At 33.4% G+C, this 15,177-nt stretch overlaps 1 protein-coding gene across 1 annotated transcript in view; it reads right to left on the bottom strand.

Annotated features, from left to right (window-relative positions):
• Window positions 1-2,027, bottom strand: part of LOC123524978 (prostaglandin E2 receptor EP4 subtype-like) — a 75,915-nt gene extending 73,888 nt beyond the window's left edge. Inside the window, exon 1 of the mRNA XM_045303634.2 lies at window positions 1,763-2,027. The gene's annotated coding sequence lies outside the window, so the exon portion shown is untranslated. The remainder of the gene's footprint in view (window positions 1-1,762) is intronic.
• Window positions 2,028-15,177: the final 13,150 nt, after the last annotated feature.

Raw genomic sequence — 15,177 nt, 5'->3', positions numbered from 1 at the left:
ATGATTGATTCGTATCATGAAGGTTTTCTGTAAGCTGGCTTATCATTCTGAAACTGAATGGCAGCAGACGATATAAAACTGAGTATTAATTTAAACTATTTCATAACAAGTACCGTTAAATAAGAGTTTTAAATGTACTTGCAGACTTAGTCTATAGCGTAGTAAAAAAAAGTCATCAGTCATTTCAACATGATTTTACTTTTTATGTATGACGATGTGTGTTGGAAGATTCATATAGTGGCTTTTCCGCATACTTATAAAAGGCAAATATCATACAAAACTAGATTCAGAATAGACTGTAATGGAGCCGCGTCATGAGAAAACCAACACACTGCGTTTGTGACCAGCATGGATACAGACCAGCCTGCGCATTGGTCAGGATCCATGTTGTTCGCTTTCAAAGTCTATTGCAATTAAAGGAACCGTTAGCGAACAGCATGGATCCTGATCAGACTGCGCGGATGCGCAGGCTGGCCTGGATCCATGCTGGTCGCAATGCACTATGTTGATTTTCTTATGGTGCGGCTCAATGGAAGTATACGTTTTCTGACCTGTCTACGTAGGAATTACGCTAAGTCTGTTTAAATATTACATCAGAACAGACCATGGTTTTTGAATCACAAGGGCTTTTTATTTTGCTTTCTGTGCGAGCAATTGCAAACGCTCTGGTACGCGGAGAACCAGACATTGCAATATACAAACACAAAGAGACTGTTATTTTCATTTTATGTAAATGGTCGATGGTGTACCACTATTTGTACTTTACAGATATTTATGTATTAGTAATGTTGAACATAATAATAATACACAGGCTGCCGACACCTTAACCTTTTTACATTTTTTGAAGAACCCTCTAAATTGTGACGATAAAATCATCTTACTATCTGGTGCCTAACCATTACCGAACAGGCCTCTTTGAATCCTGCTTCATGCTATACGGTGGTTTAACAAACAAATGATTTCTACATTGTACAAGTGTACCTTCTATTTCCTCTTATAACTTGAAAACTCAATACTTCATGTTTCATTGTTGGAGGGTTATTTTAGTTTCAGTCGTCGTAATTTTGTTTAAATTCCCATTGAAAAAGATAGCAACAAATATTACATAATTATCCATTATTCTTTTACCAAAATTTTATGCACTCAGGCAATGTATTAAGTAAAAAATGCATTTGTTTATCAGATAAATGCATTACTGTATTTATTTATCATTTAAACGCTGCAATACTGCCCAGTAGTACTGCATTTTTAAAATTGCGATAAAATTTAACTTTTCTTTATTTTATCATATCACATTTTTTGTTTGCTTTCTTAAAAAATGGAGAGTGATTAACCATGCTGCAAGAGATGATAATTAATATACATGTAATAATTATGTAAACGCCATGAAAGATGTGAGGGCTAAATATGTCATCCTGTGAATGTCAAACTTCTGATGTATTCTGCCTCCAAAATACCATTCTTTATTTTGCAGTTATAGCATACACACACTAAATGGAAAAATGGCGCGAAAAAAATGGAGTCGCATAATGGCGGATTCAAATAGTCCTCAGTTTTTTCTTGCTTTGTGGAGCTATTTCTCTTTACTTTCTTTGCAATTTTTGCTGAAATCACCTTGACATGTATATAGCATTTTCATAATGAAATAATGACATTACAGGATTTGTAATGGATACTTAGAGCATACACCATCACTACAATTTAGGGATTAAATAAAGCGGTGGTGCAGGAACAAAATCAATTATTTTATGTCTTGTCTTACCTGGGTTCTTCGAAGATACAGTCACATAAGTCATCACACGAGTACCGATGACCTCAGTTTTATTCCACTATAAGTTACACACTTTTATCCGGTATTTGATAATAGCGAAAGCATTCCACTGATCTACACTACACGCAATGAATGTTTCAGTCAAATTTATAGTTTTACAATATATTCCGCTATCTTACGATCAAGCAGTTCAAGAGATGCATAAAATTGTGCGCTGATGCAGCTTCACGCTGGTGACCAAGCTACACTACCTTCTATCTCTGTTTCATTCGGAAGAATCTTATTCTTTTTCAATATTTCCAGGTAGCGTATAAGCAAGTCGATAAGATAAGTGTAAAAGTTGGCCACGGATGCAGTTTCTCCTCAATGTTGCAGCTGGTCAGAAGATTCAACAACATTCTTATGTATATACACGACTTACCAAAAACTTTTTTTAATTATAAGTTCATGTCAATATTAGTGTATCACTTTATAAGTTCATCATTAATTCATCACATGTTACTCTACATGAGAAAACCAAGTTCGACCTGTAGGAGAAAAAGAGCCAATGAAGAAAATTGTTTTTGATAATTAGTCAATAATTTTTCTTTTCTATCTATAAATTAAACTCTGCTTATTTAGAAATATTTTTTTTCTATTCCAGTCTGTTTTAATGATTATATATCCTTTTACTCTGAAAAAGGATATAATTTTGATAACTGAATGACAAAGGCCATCAAAGGTTGATATATTCTTGAATAAAAATTTTGTGTTTTTTGTCGATTTCGGGCATGCACAAATAGGGGAAAAACATGTACAAACAAGAGATTTTCGTGCTGTTGGTGAACGTTTAGGATATGCTGTACCAGGTCCAACGTAGAACTAAAATGGACACCGAATCAGTTTAAGACAAAGCCGAAAGGTCAGAGACTCATAAAAAATTTTTATCTGCCTTTTCACTAAATGCCATTTTTTTTTTCAACCTTAGATTACTTTACTTTCAACTTGCAATGGGTGCTTCCTGTCTTGATACGCGACTGCATCGACTTTCCGTATATCTGTATTATTACGCGTCGCGATTTAATCCCTGAAAATGATAGACAAACAACATTTAGAAAAATACAATTTCGTTTTTAAAATCAATTTGAGTCGAGAAAGTTGACAATGTTTCTTTCTACTTTACACATCTATGCAGCCTACTGATGATGATTGTGTAAAATAAAGCATAAACATGACGAAGCTGAAGCAAACTTTAAGTTTGAAGGATTTTTTCCCATAGTTATTGAACATTTAATGAAAAGAAGATAAATATTTTATATTTGTCAATTTAATTTTAGATCTCACAAAGCATGTTTGAGTTTTTAAATGCAATCTATGTTGATTATTGCGATGTTGGAAAAATCCTTTTTTTTGGTTTATTAAACATTGACCGCGGCGGGGAGGGGTGCAAAGAAATTTTTTCTAACCAGGCCTAACGATATCATTTTTACAGTTATGAAGAATATCGGTAGCGATTCCTAATACACGATACTGTTTACATTTAAAAGGGACTGAATTAACCAAGCACGGCACCTGTTTCGTGTAAAGCTAAAGTTTTCATTGTATTCCAATTACATCGAAGAAAAGGGGAATCATACTTATTTTACAAATATTTAATGTTAAAGTAATTCAATGCCAAGAAATGCTGCACTTGTAAATGTCCGCTCGACATGTATAAAATATGTACTTTTACTTAAGTAGGCCCCGGAAATGCATAAATGAAACATGTGTCCATAACATTCTGAAACAGCCGACTTCAATCGGCTAATGTCAACTGAAGAGTCTTGTTGTTTTCGATGTTTCCAGCACTTTAGTTGTGTTTTATGCAAGAATAGCGATAACACACGTTTGTTCCATGAAACAACATCTGCAGAATCCCGAGGGATCGGTTGGCGCAAAATACTAATATTTATATTGGGGGCCTCCATGGACTAGTGGGTAATGCCGTTGACTTCTAACACAAGTCCCTTACCGATGTGGGTTCGAGCATCACTTGGGGCATAGAATTCTACATGTGAGCAAGCCACCAAGCTGACTTGCGGAAAGTCGGTGGTTGTACGACCGTTAAATTATTGCTGGAGTGGTATTTTGGGTATTCCTACATCATCAAAAGTTGAAACGTCGCCATATGACCTATAACTCTGTCGTTGTGGCGTTAAGCGCAATACCAACAGCAAAAACAAAAACTAAAATATATCTTTTTGATTGCTCAGATATACACAGAATTCACAAGAAATAGCTTCTTCTTCATACTGTATTTTTGCAACATTGCTCAGTTGTGGATGCAGTTAAATTTTATGCTTGTGTTGTATTTCTCATTCTGACTGAGTGTAACAGAGATATTATTTCATGAACAGATAAATCACTACTGTGCAAACATATATACAAGGCTGCTCTTTCAAACATAATTTTCAACAGAATATACCGAAGAACTTAACTGCTGTGAAGCCCGACTGTGTGCTAATTGTACATCTAATACGAGAAGAAAATTAAAATGTGGTCAAATTTCTCGAATGCAGCCTTTGGTATGTAATTGGATTGGACTGTGAGGTTGAATATTCATTATTTAATGTTTAGACTATGTTTGATCGAAGGACCTCCCACTTGAGTGGCGGATATGAGCCTCTGCATGTGTGACCAAATTAGACATAATTAATCGATAACATTTTCTTACACTTGAAACTCTGAGGTATTACTTTTTGGGTTTACATATACAATTGACATTGAACGTTAAAGAGTATGAATATGAACTGAGCATCGCTGAAATGCAAACAAAGGGTTGCTGCATAAACTGCGAACAATAATAAAAATAAACAAGAATAACAGTCACATTTAAATCCTTAGACTTAATATTATGAATATTGTAGACTATAATGCAAGGAAACGTACTTCGAAAAGGGACTTTGGTAAATTTCCAGTTTAAATTTCCTCTCCACGAGCCCCCGCTCCCTCCCAAAAGCAACAAAAAACCCGAAAAAGAAAACAACAACAACTAAATATTGCTTAAAATTGTTTGGAAGTTAACATAACCAGTTGAATTGTGTGAAATACATTTTCTGTTTGGGTTTAGCTACATTCACACCACCGAATGTTTACTAGGACAATGAATGAAAATTTTACTTCATTTACTAATTGCCCACCAAAGGTAAGTACAAATAAATCCGTGGCAAATAATATTACTAATGACAAGTGTTTGGTAACTTCATTGTTAGATTGTCATCTAGTAAATTACTATGCAATCTGAAAGCCATATTTCACCTTTCTCCGATAGTAATTTCGCTTAAAATCTTATTTCACCAGCACCAGGATCAGTACAAAGTATTTGACCAAGACGGCTTATTCGTTGGTTTCAGAGTCATTAAACATTGAATGAATAGAAATATTCCTTGTCCGCCTTAAAAAGTAAAGAAACTTTGGCATATTAAACGAAACGCAGCAAAAATGTATTATGTGAGACAATAGTACGCAGTTTCGTTTAGCGTAATAATTGGATACACAGTTACTTCTACCTAGTAATCAATGATAATATCATCTCTTGTGTTCGTTTTTGAGTTTTTTGTCTTGAATCGATCTGGGTTAACCTTTGAAAAGACGAATGCACTTTAGTGTGTGACTTAGCAGCGGAAATAACGCTACTTTACTTCGCTGCTGAACAATTATTGCTAATCTTAAAATAAGTGCTTGCAATCATATTAGCTAGTCTTGTATTGGTGAACAGATACACTTATTCCTTCGTATAATCACCACTGAAGGATACGTTTAAGAATTGCATCTTTGGTCTTTCACCGCCCTTGACATTGGATACGGTGAAGGTGTGAACATGTGCAGATATATAAAAATCTTGCGCGTATCCCTGGCACTTCTCTTTTCACAAGTTCCCCATCTGACATACTGGTTCTATTCAAATGTTAACGAATATAGGATGCTTCTCTATTAGGTGTCTAAAGTGTAGTGCACTTATCAGATTCTGAAACACAACTGAACTATCTGATACGCCTTGTAGAACATATGACAACATTATTTTGTTCAAGCGTTTTACAGTGGTTGCATTTTCAAAGGTACATGACCACAACTATTTTTTCTGAAAGAAACAACGTATTCTAAACCGATCTGAGACATTTTTTTTTTATTTTTTTTTCGATTTGTATTTCTAATAGTAAAACTTCATATCTGTGATGAAATATATGTTAAAAGCTAGATATAATCTTCCGAAAGTAAATAAAACTTGAAGTGCATGGCGTTATCACAAAGTCTCTATCATTTCACTTTGCACTTGATACAATATTTCACAGAAGTATCATTAAACAGTTTGAATTCTTTAGAAATAAGACCTTCCTTAGAGGTCTAAGTGAAACGACCTAAGATAAATTGAATAAAACTCTACGTTCCACTTTATTCAAAATCTAATTTTGTAGGAGCAATTTGGAGTAATTTATGCAAATGTTATATGTTCAAAGCCTCTATTCTTATTTGGTATAACTGATCAGCACTCTTAACAGCGAAATGTTTGAGTACTGCTGATTCTAATAGAAAAAATATATTAGTATTTTAAAGACGGGTGGTGTACCAAGGACGTTTTAGCAATATCAAAACTTCAAAGAGAAGGCGAAAAGTAGTACAATTATTTATTGTGAAACGTAAGTTCATATAGTACGCCAAATGTGTTTAGACAATGCGTCTATGTTTCTTATTTTGTTATTGTGTTACTAAATAGATACAGGTTTATCAAGAACTTAATTAAAATTTTACCTACGTATTCGTGATTTTGGAGGCGGTTGTGTATGTGTCTACTTGTGATAAAGACTCAAAGACTCATATCGGAAGGAGCTGTTACAATGAGACCTAATAAAACTTAAATATTTCTGATGTTTTGGAGTGGTTATAATGATGTTTTCTAGTTTATTTGTAATAAATGGCTGATTCCGGTATATACATGTAGCTGCACCTCAGTCTATTCGCTATTTAGATCATTTATTGGTTATTCCTTTTCATTTAAAAAAAATGATCTTGCTTTGATTACGGCCGACCTTTACCAGTTTTTCATTTGCAGTATAATGCCACAAATGTGTTCTTTAAGGGGTCTATAGTTTTAACGTTGTAACAAATAATAAAAAAAACAGCAACCTAACCTAAAGTCCTGGCGTAAATGACATGTCAAGATGGGATATCATACATCACAATGACGTTTTGCATTGTTTTGGTTAGTTAAATGTGAATGTGTATACTGTAGAATACAAATGTATGTCTCGGTCTTATTTGCTCTAGCTTAAACTGTGAATCTCTGAAAGAACATTATATTTTAAAACGCTGCATCATTGATTTGTCTTCTTTAATTCAGGCTTTCTTTTAAGTCTTTTTGGCACGATTTCAAGCAGTATTCTGGTCATTAGCTTTAAATTTGGGCAGCATAGTTTTAAAACATTTATAATGTACTTTGCGTAGAATGTCTATATCCCAAAGAAAAGGAAAGTTATTCAACAGCTCAAATATGAAAGTACCTTTGCAATACAAATGAATTACTACAAATACTATAAATTGTAAGAGCGTATGAAAGTGGAATGCTTGAAGCCTGCATTGAAGCTCCACCACAACACTCACGTAAAAAGTAACATCCTATCTGTCATTAACATGGTAAATATGCATTAGATCTTCTGAAAGTCATTATATTTATATCCAAAGCAGACAGCCTAATACTTTTTTATGCACGCCCAAATTTACATCGGGCATCCCAGAATTTTAGTTATTTCCCTTGTCTTAACTATTAAATGTTTCATTCTTAATAATTGTTTTGTATAAAATTAAGCAACAGAAACAATGCCAGCCAAATGAACCAGGTTGCCAAATTCCGCATTTTGTTTTCGAAATTCTATGCACATTACGGTGGTAACATGTAATGTTCTGGTTTAATGTATATCTGTTATAGGATTATTTCATTAGGTCATCTAAAATAAGCCAACGTTTGAAATACAAACTGAACCAGACAGCCAATTAAAAATATTAATGAGACTCTTTCTACCAACTAATAATAATCACCCTACAGCACGCCAATCCGATAGTAAGCGCAGAGGTTTACTTAACCTCGCTCTTATCAGATAAATGTATCGATTAGAAAATTAGTATTATTGTAATAGCCATTAGCATATGCGCGATGACTCTGAGATCGTTGTTATACTTTGAAATAAATATCTTATAAATCGTTTGCAGTCCTTGTCTGAAACACTGGCATTGTGTCGTACTTATGCAATTCCAATTACCATGGTTTCTAATGAAATTGCGAGTGTAAGTTTTGTAAAGGTATGCGTTTTATAGTTAGAACCGATATTATAGTTCTCTTTGTCTGAAGTATTTATTGCATACGCAGCGGATGAGGTGTGATCTTCGTAGAATGCTAATGCTTCATATATCATCATCTACAATGTATATCTCTGTAACTGTATCCTTAAATATTCCCGTCCAATTAAGGATGTACGAGCGTTTTTTCAGGATATCCGCAATTTTGAAAAATGTTTCTTCGAATATTTCTTTCTAACAAAAATTTTGCCAAAAATTAATGTTAAATAATTAAAATATGGATAATAATGTACCATTTTGCAAAACCGATTCTACTTGTTGCGATTTGACATTTTTCTGACTGCTATATATAATGATGAGCTACAACCAAAATAAATGTTTTCAACATAGCACATTATATTTTCCAGGAAATTTAAATTTAAACAAAAAGAACTGAAAATAAAAAAAAAAATCACAAGTTTTTAAACATTTTTTTCTACATAAATCTCTTAGATGCACGGTGGCCCCAACTTTATTTCTTTCCATTTTGAAGCATTTTTGCGTGTCATTAAAGCTGTAAATATTTTGAAAATCTTAACGTCAGATTTTTTTGTAGATCTAAATACGTTTATTCCATTGAAAATAAAAAGGTTGGGGTAATTATGTCAGAATGTAAAAATGAAAAACATTTGTTGGTGACATTTATGCTTATATAATACTGATATAACCTTGTATTCATAGTAAACGGTAAGACTTAAAATCCCTGTAACATTTAGTGGTATATCATATGTTTATATATAAAGTTCCACCATTACAAAATTTCAGTGGGTGAAGAAAATGCCCAATAAAATTAAAACGAGTTCGGTGACCTGCTTTTTCTTCTCTTATTTGTCTTAGAAACTAATGTTCTTAAAGCTCTCAGAGTATGAAAAAAATCTTAACGTTAGAAAAATAAAAGTCGATCCTACATCCTTAAGGAAAACCTCAAAAATATCCTATTATCTAAAAATATGTGCCACTCTTATTTCTCTTTAAGAACTATACAAATGTTGTAATATTACATTTATGCGTTTAAATTAAGTGTAGGAGGTAGTAAATTTTCTTTCAAATCTTGTAGCATTTATAACAATAAAATCAAATTAAAAACAGTTCAAAAAGTAGTGAAAATACATCTAAGGGGGAAATGGTGCTTACTATTAGCAGTTCATAAATAGATTATTTTCGTTCAGGTAACAAGGTGGTCATTAGGTCAATCTCTGCTAAGTTACATGACTCATTCATTAAGAAGTTATATTAATAATTTGAGACACGATTTATTAATTACCTACACTTAAGGATTTTGAATGTGATCTAGAAATAAGATTTATCCGTAGATGATATAGAAAGTGGCAATAAAACTAAAATATTTCTTACTGTTTTACTGGATTAGTAGTGAAAACGGAACTTTTCCCATAGTATCAGCCGCTGGTCCTTTCATATCTAACATAGAAAATAATAGCAAAGATAATGAGTACTGTCGTGTCTATATTGACAGTTTTGTGACGCTACAACTGTTAGTAGACAGACATAAACTAATTTCCTAAACGAAGCTGAGGTGTTTTACTAAACGAGAAGCTCCAGGTATACTTTGGAAGTCATCAGTAAAAATATTTTATATTGTTTTTCTGTAAGGCAAATAATTTCTTTGCTAACTATGTTGCTTTCATGCAGTGCCAGCAATCTTGGTATTAATACAATCTGCGAGTCTAAAATATTATCAACTCGTATATTTTTCAATGTATATCTTTTAAACGACTGTTATGTTTTTCAAGGAGACCACGCGTACCAGCAATAGAGATCTTAGTGAAGGTATAAATATGCTAGAAGCAAACGAAAATAATAAAAGAAGTTTGAATGATATTTATACCAGGTAGCATTTTATATGCAACTCAGTATCTATTCAAAACATGAAAAAATGTTTTTGAAAAGGATGCTCAAATTTGGCTAAATTTGGCAAATTAATGAATAATGTATATTTATATCATGTTTATACGCAATCAATTTCCTTTTTTAATTAGTTTAAACTTAGTCCTTGCATAATTAAAACATTTTATTCTACAAAATTACCATTTATATTTCGTTAAAAGTTTGAAACATGAATATTATGTTCTTGCATATACGTTTATCTTTTTAATGACTCCACTGATACAAGAAGTGTGCTCTATCAGACACGCGAATGAGTTCAAACATTAAAAGATTTCAGTATTTTTTACAGTTTTTGCAATCACGTTGAATAGTTTTGTAAGAAAGCCTGAGCTATTCGTGATATGCTTCAATCAATGCAAACAGGCGGTGACAGATTGAAGAAGACGCAACAGCATTTCTTAAAAGCAAATCATTAACAACGAAACAGGTGTTGAGAAACCTCTTCGCGCTATAATATACACATGTATTAACGTAATTGGGTGTCGGTACCGAGAAAAAAAGAGGAACGGGCGAAGTGTTACTAAAGTTTAGAAGTAAACTTTTAGTAACATGTTGGCAGAATGTTTTCAAGATGTTTTATTAAAGCGTAGCAAAATAACAATTTTAAGTTAAGAGAATACATATATAACGTATTAAGTAACTTATTCTTTTTAATAAAACACTCAAAGTAATTAAAATCCCTTGATGGATAGCAGATTATGGAGCGGACACCGAATTAACTGTTAATACCCTATTAACATTTAACCAACCGCCAAGTGTGACGTTGACCTTTAAGCTAGGGGTCTTGCACACGAAACATCGGCTTTTTAGAAGGAAACAAAAATGTGCCAACAATTCCTTGATGGATGGTTGGATTATGGAGCGGAATGGAGCACAAAAATCTTGGCTTTTGACCAATGTTTAACCTTGAGCAATGGGTCTTGATGTTGCATATCATAGAGTACATTTGTGCTAAATGTTATAAAAACTCTTTGATGTTAGGTAGAATTATTGTGGATATGAAAATGCGGATGGACTGAAGGAATGACAGACAGACGGAAAAGCTGATTTTCCTGTGTTACATATTTCAAACTGTTGCATAAGTGAAAATCCGGTCTTTTCTAAATTCATATATAATATTTGTTTTTACATTTTGCACCAGACCATTTAAGTTTATGTTTTTATTTTTAGACTTAATGAAATAAAATAAATTTCTTTTGATACATTTTCTACGTCTGATATGAAGTTTTAATGTGTCAAACTTACACCAAATGTATGAATTTCCGTTACAGTATATCTCCTTCGAAACGCATTGTTATACTTTTAAACCAACCTTCTTTTATTGAATTTATATAGACATTTATATTTTCCATCTGAAGGCTGTCTTCCCCACAGTCTTTCTTATTACATTTGCGTGCAATTTCTTCTGGTTTATTATCCCATAGAATTGAGTACTTACGTTTTGTTAAATTTGTCAGTAAATATTCTCACAGACATTTTATTTTATTAGAGTACAAAAATAACTTGAGATTGTACTTTACAACCTACCGCATTGAAAATAAAATTTATTTATCACTCTCTTACAATTGGGCAATTAAATCAATCTTTATAGTAATTCATCTTAACCGTCTGTATTTTTCGAAATACTTATTAATATTTAAATACCTACTTCCATTTATCTGGCTCAAGAGAAATCGTTATGATGGACCTGCTGGTCGTAAAAATTATCAGTTACCCGTAGCTATCGGGTATCACAACAGTTACGTCCTGAAAGCAATTAAAATTCGCCAGATATGATTCAGCCTTTGTCGCAGCTACAGTGTATGTTGCTATATACTAATAGTTACTTTTTACAAAATGAGTCATTTCTTGTCTGCGAAGCAAATAGCAAAATGCAACAAAGAGCACGTTGCGAAACAGTAATTTATTTATTTAACAGTAGTCATTAAAAGTTAAGGGTTTCCCTAAGCTTTTTTATCTACTGCTATCACATAAAATGACTATCGGTGAGGATATAGCAATATTATGACTAACGTGCATTTTCAGCTAACTTTAAACTTCGAGAGTATCCATCGCATGCGTCGTAATGCGTGCACATTTTAAGTAGGATGAGAATATCGGTTGAACATCTTGAGTACTTGAAAAAAATACGTCACTGCTTCTTCCATTATAATACATAATTTGCTAAAAAAAAAGACAGAACCGTCAGGATTTCTAAGTATTTAAAGTGTTTATCTTAAAGTATTCTGTATAATGCAATGCAAGGCCTATCTATTGCTACCAAATATCAAATCGAGTGTGTAGTAGTCAAAAACATACAAACGAGCAGGAAAACTTAGCCAAGTAGTCCTGAAAAGGTTCGAAATAGGTTAATCAGGTGTACTCTTGATTTTTAGTGCTTGACATTTAAGGCATTGGTGCGAATGACTTGTATAAATGTGATGTAGAAACTCGGGAGATTAATTTAAATATTTATATTTTTTTCAACTGAAAAGAAAAATATACACAGCACTACTAAGAATTTTGCAAAGTAAATGTAAAGTTTGATCCTCCTTATCAGGAAATTAATCAACCGAACTGTTCATTAGCTATTTTTGGAGTTTTTTAAACCAAAAGTAGTACCTTAACATATTCACAAGCTCTACGTTGCGTTAATGTAACCGCACGCAGTGTCTTAACATGTTCATTTCCTCTACTTTGAGGTTGTTTTACAAAATGCGCAGCCATGCAATGCCTTAAATATGTATCATTAGATCTACTTTAAGTTTACTACATAACAACAAGTAATGCCATTTGCTTACCTTTGAGTTACTACGTAACAACAAGCAATGCCATTTGCTTACCTTTGAGTTTACTACGTAACAACAAGCAATGCCATCTCAACTTTGAGTTTACTACGTAACAACAAGCAATGCCATCGCAACTTTGAGTTTACTACGTAACAACAAGCAATGCCATTTGCTCAACTTTGAGTTTACTACGTAACAACAAGCAATGCCATCTCAACTTTGAGTTTACTACGTAACAACAAGCAATGCCATCTCAACTTTGAGTTTACTACGTAACAACAAGCAATGCCATCTCAACTTTGAGTTTACTACGTAACACAAGTAATGCCATTTGCTTACCTTTGAGTTTACTACGTAACAACAAGCAATGCCATCTCAACTTTGAATTTACTACGTAACAACAAGCAATGCCATCTCAACTTTGAGTTTACTACGTAACAACAAGCAATGCCATTTGCTCACCTTTGAGTTTACTACGTAACAACAAGCAATGCCATCTCAACTTTGAGTTTACTACGTAACAACAAGCAATGCCATTTGCTCACCTTTTAATTTACTACGTAACAACAAGCAATGCCATTTGCTCATCTTTGAGTTTACTACGTAACAACAAGAAATGCCATTTGCTCACCTTTGAGTTTACTACGTAACAACAAGTAATGCCATTTGTTCACCTTTGAGTTTACTACGTAACAACAAGCAATGCCATTTGTTCAATTTTGAGTTTACTACGTAACAACAAGCAATGCCATTTGCTCACCTTTGAGTTTACTACGTAACAACAAGCAATGCCATTTGCTCAACTTTGAGTTTACTACGTAACAACAAGCAATGCCATTTGCTCAACTTTGAGGTTATTTAACCAAACTCAATGCATTTCATGTCCATTAGCTCTAATTCAAGGTTATTTAACCAACATGCTCATTAGCTGAATTCTTTAGGTTATATCTTGGTAATAAATTCAGTCAATGATTGAAGCCAGTCACAACAGTTTTCACCTGAAACAGAACTTTTTGTTTCGTGAGCATACTAAACAAACGAATGGCAGGTAATTTATGAAGACTGCATTGTGTTGTTTTTAATGAAATGAACGACCCAACCAAATTACAACACATGATGTTTCATTATTTCCTCATCGTACTGTTTTAACTACGTCCTAACACGCCAGTATATATGTTATCAGTAAACGATATAATTCGTCAATTAATATTGATGAAATTCTTACATAGCAGAGAAGCGATCGCGTTTAAGGATAAACTAAAAATCTCCTGAACGACTACCATTTCAGCTGCATACTTCGCAGCTGAACTAGTGGTTTGGTTCTGCATGGAGTTTAGAGTGTAAATTATCAATTTTATTCATTTGTTATGCATACTAAAATGTCACATTGTTTTAGAGCTGATGCCTTTTTTTCCTATATTGAATTAAGCATTATGTATAATTGCAAAACACATTAATTTGCAAGGTCGAGAAATAAAAATATTGGTAGCATTTTCTTCAGATGCTCATCTGATAAGGTGAAAATCGCATTTATACACATAATAAAAAGTGTTCTAGTCCTCTTGAGCACAAATAGCGTATGTGAACATAACAGGCGCAACAAAGAGCAACAAAGAACGTCTTAACTATTCAACATCAGGTCAAGCCACTTAACAGAGGTACCATTGACCAATAAAATTTGTATAAAGCTTTATATACTTGAAACAAAATTTGCATGCATCTCATTGGCAATAGGATATGTATATAGAAAAAAAGTATTTACAAAGCGTTATTATAAATCAATCTCATTTAAATATATAAATGTGCATCATCCTGGGCTTCTTAATTTGAACTGGTAAATGTAAGACAGCATGACTTTCATTCATCAGAGGGGCCTCAGTGGCCGAGTGGTTACGGTTTCTGACTTTGAATCATTTGCCCCTCACCGATGTGGGTTCGAGCTTCACTCGGGGCGTTAAATTCTTCATGTGTGGAAGCCTTCCAGCTGGCTTATGGAAGGTCGGTGGGTCTACCCAGGTGCCCGCCTATGATGAATTAATAATTAATGCACGGGGGGGGGGGGGCACTTGGGGCCTTCCTCTACCATCAAAGCTGGAAAGTCGCCAAATGACCTGTAATTGTGTTATTGTAACTGCGACGTTAAATCCTACAAAAACAAAAACAGAATTCATTCGTCACGACGTACATGGTGTCAAAAAGCAACAGTAAACAGCTGCGAAAAGACACTATGACATCACCAAGAAGTAAGCTTATTTCTGTTGAACATTAGTTCATACTGAATATCAGGTGCTTTTTCTCTGTCAGTCGCTTTAAAACCTGCTTTAAATAATTTTGTTATGCGTTATAATTTCATATACCCTTTACCGATTTAAAGCATTCGTTTAG

The sequence above is a fragment of the Mercenaria mercenaria genome, chromosome 3 (assembly GCF_021730395.1).
Source record: "Mercenaria mercenaria strain notata chromosome 3, MADL_Memer_1, whole genome shotgun sequence".
Taxonomy (NCBI): domain Eukaryota; kingdom Metazoa; phylum Mollusca; class Bivalvia; order Venerida; family Veneridae; genus Mercenaria; species Mercenaria mercenaria.
This window is presented reverse-complemented; position numbering and strand designations above follow the sequence as displayed.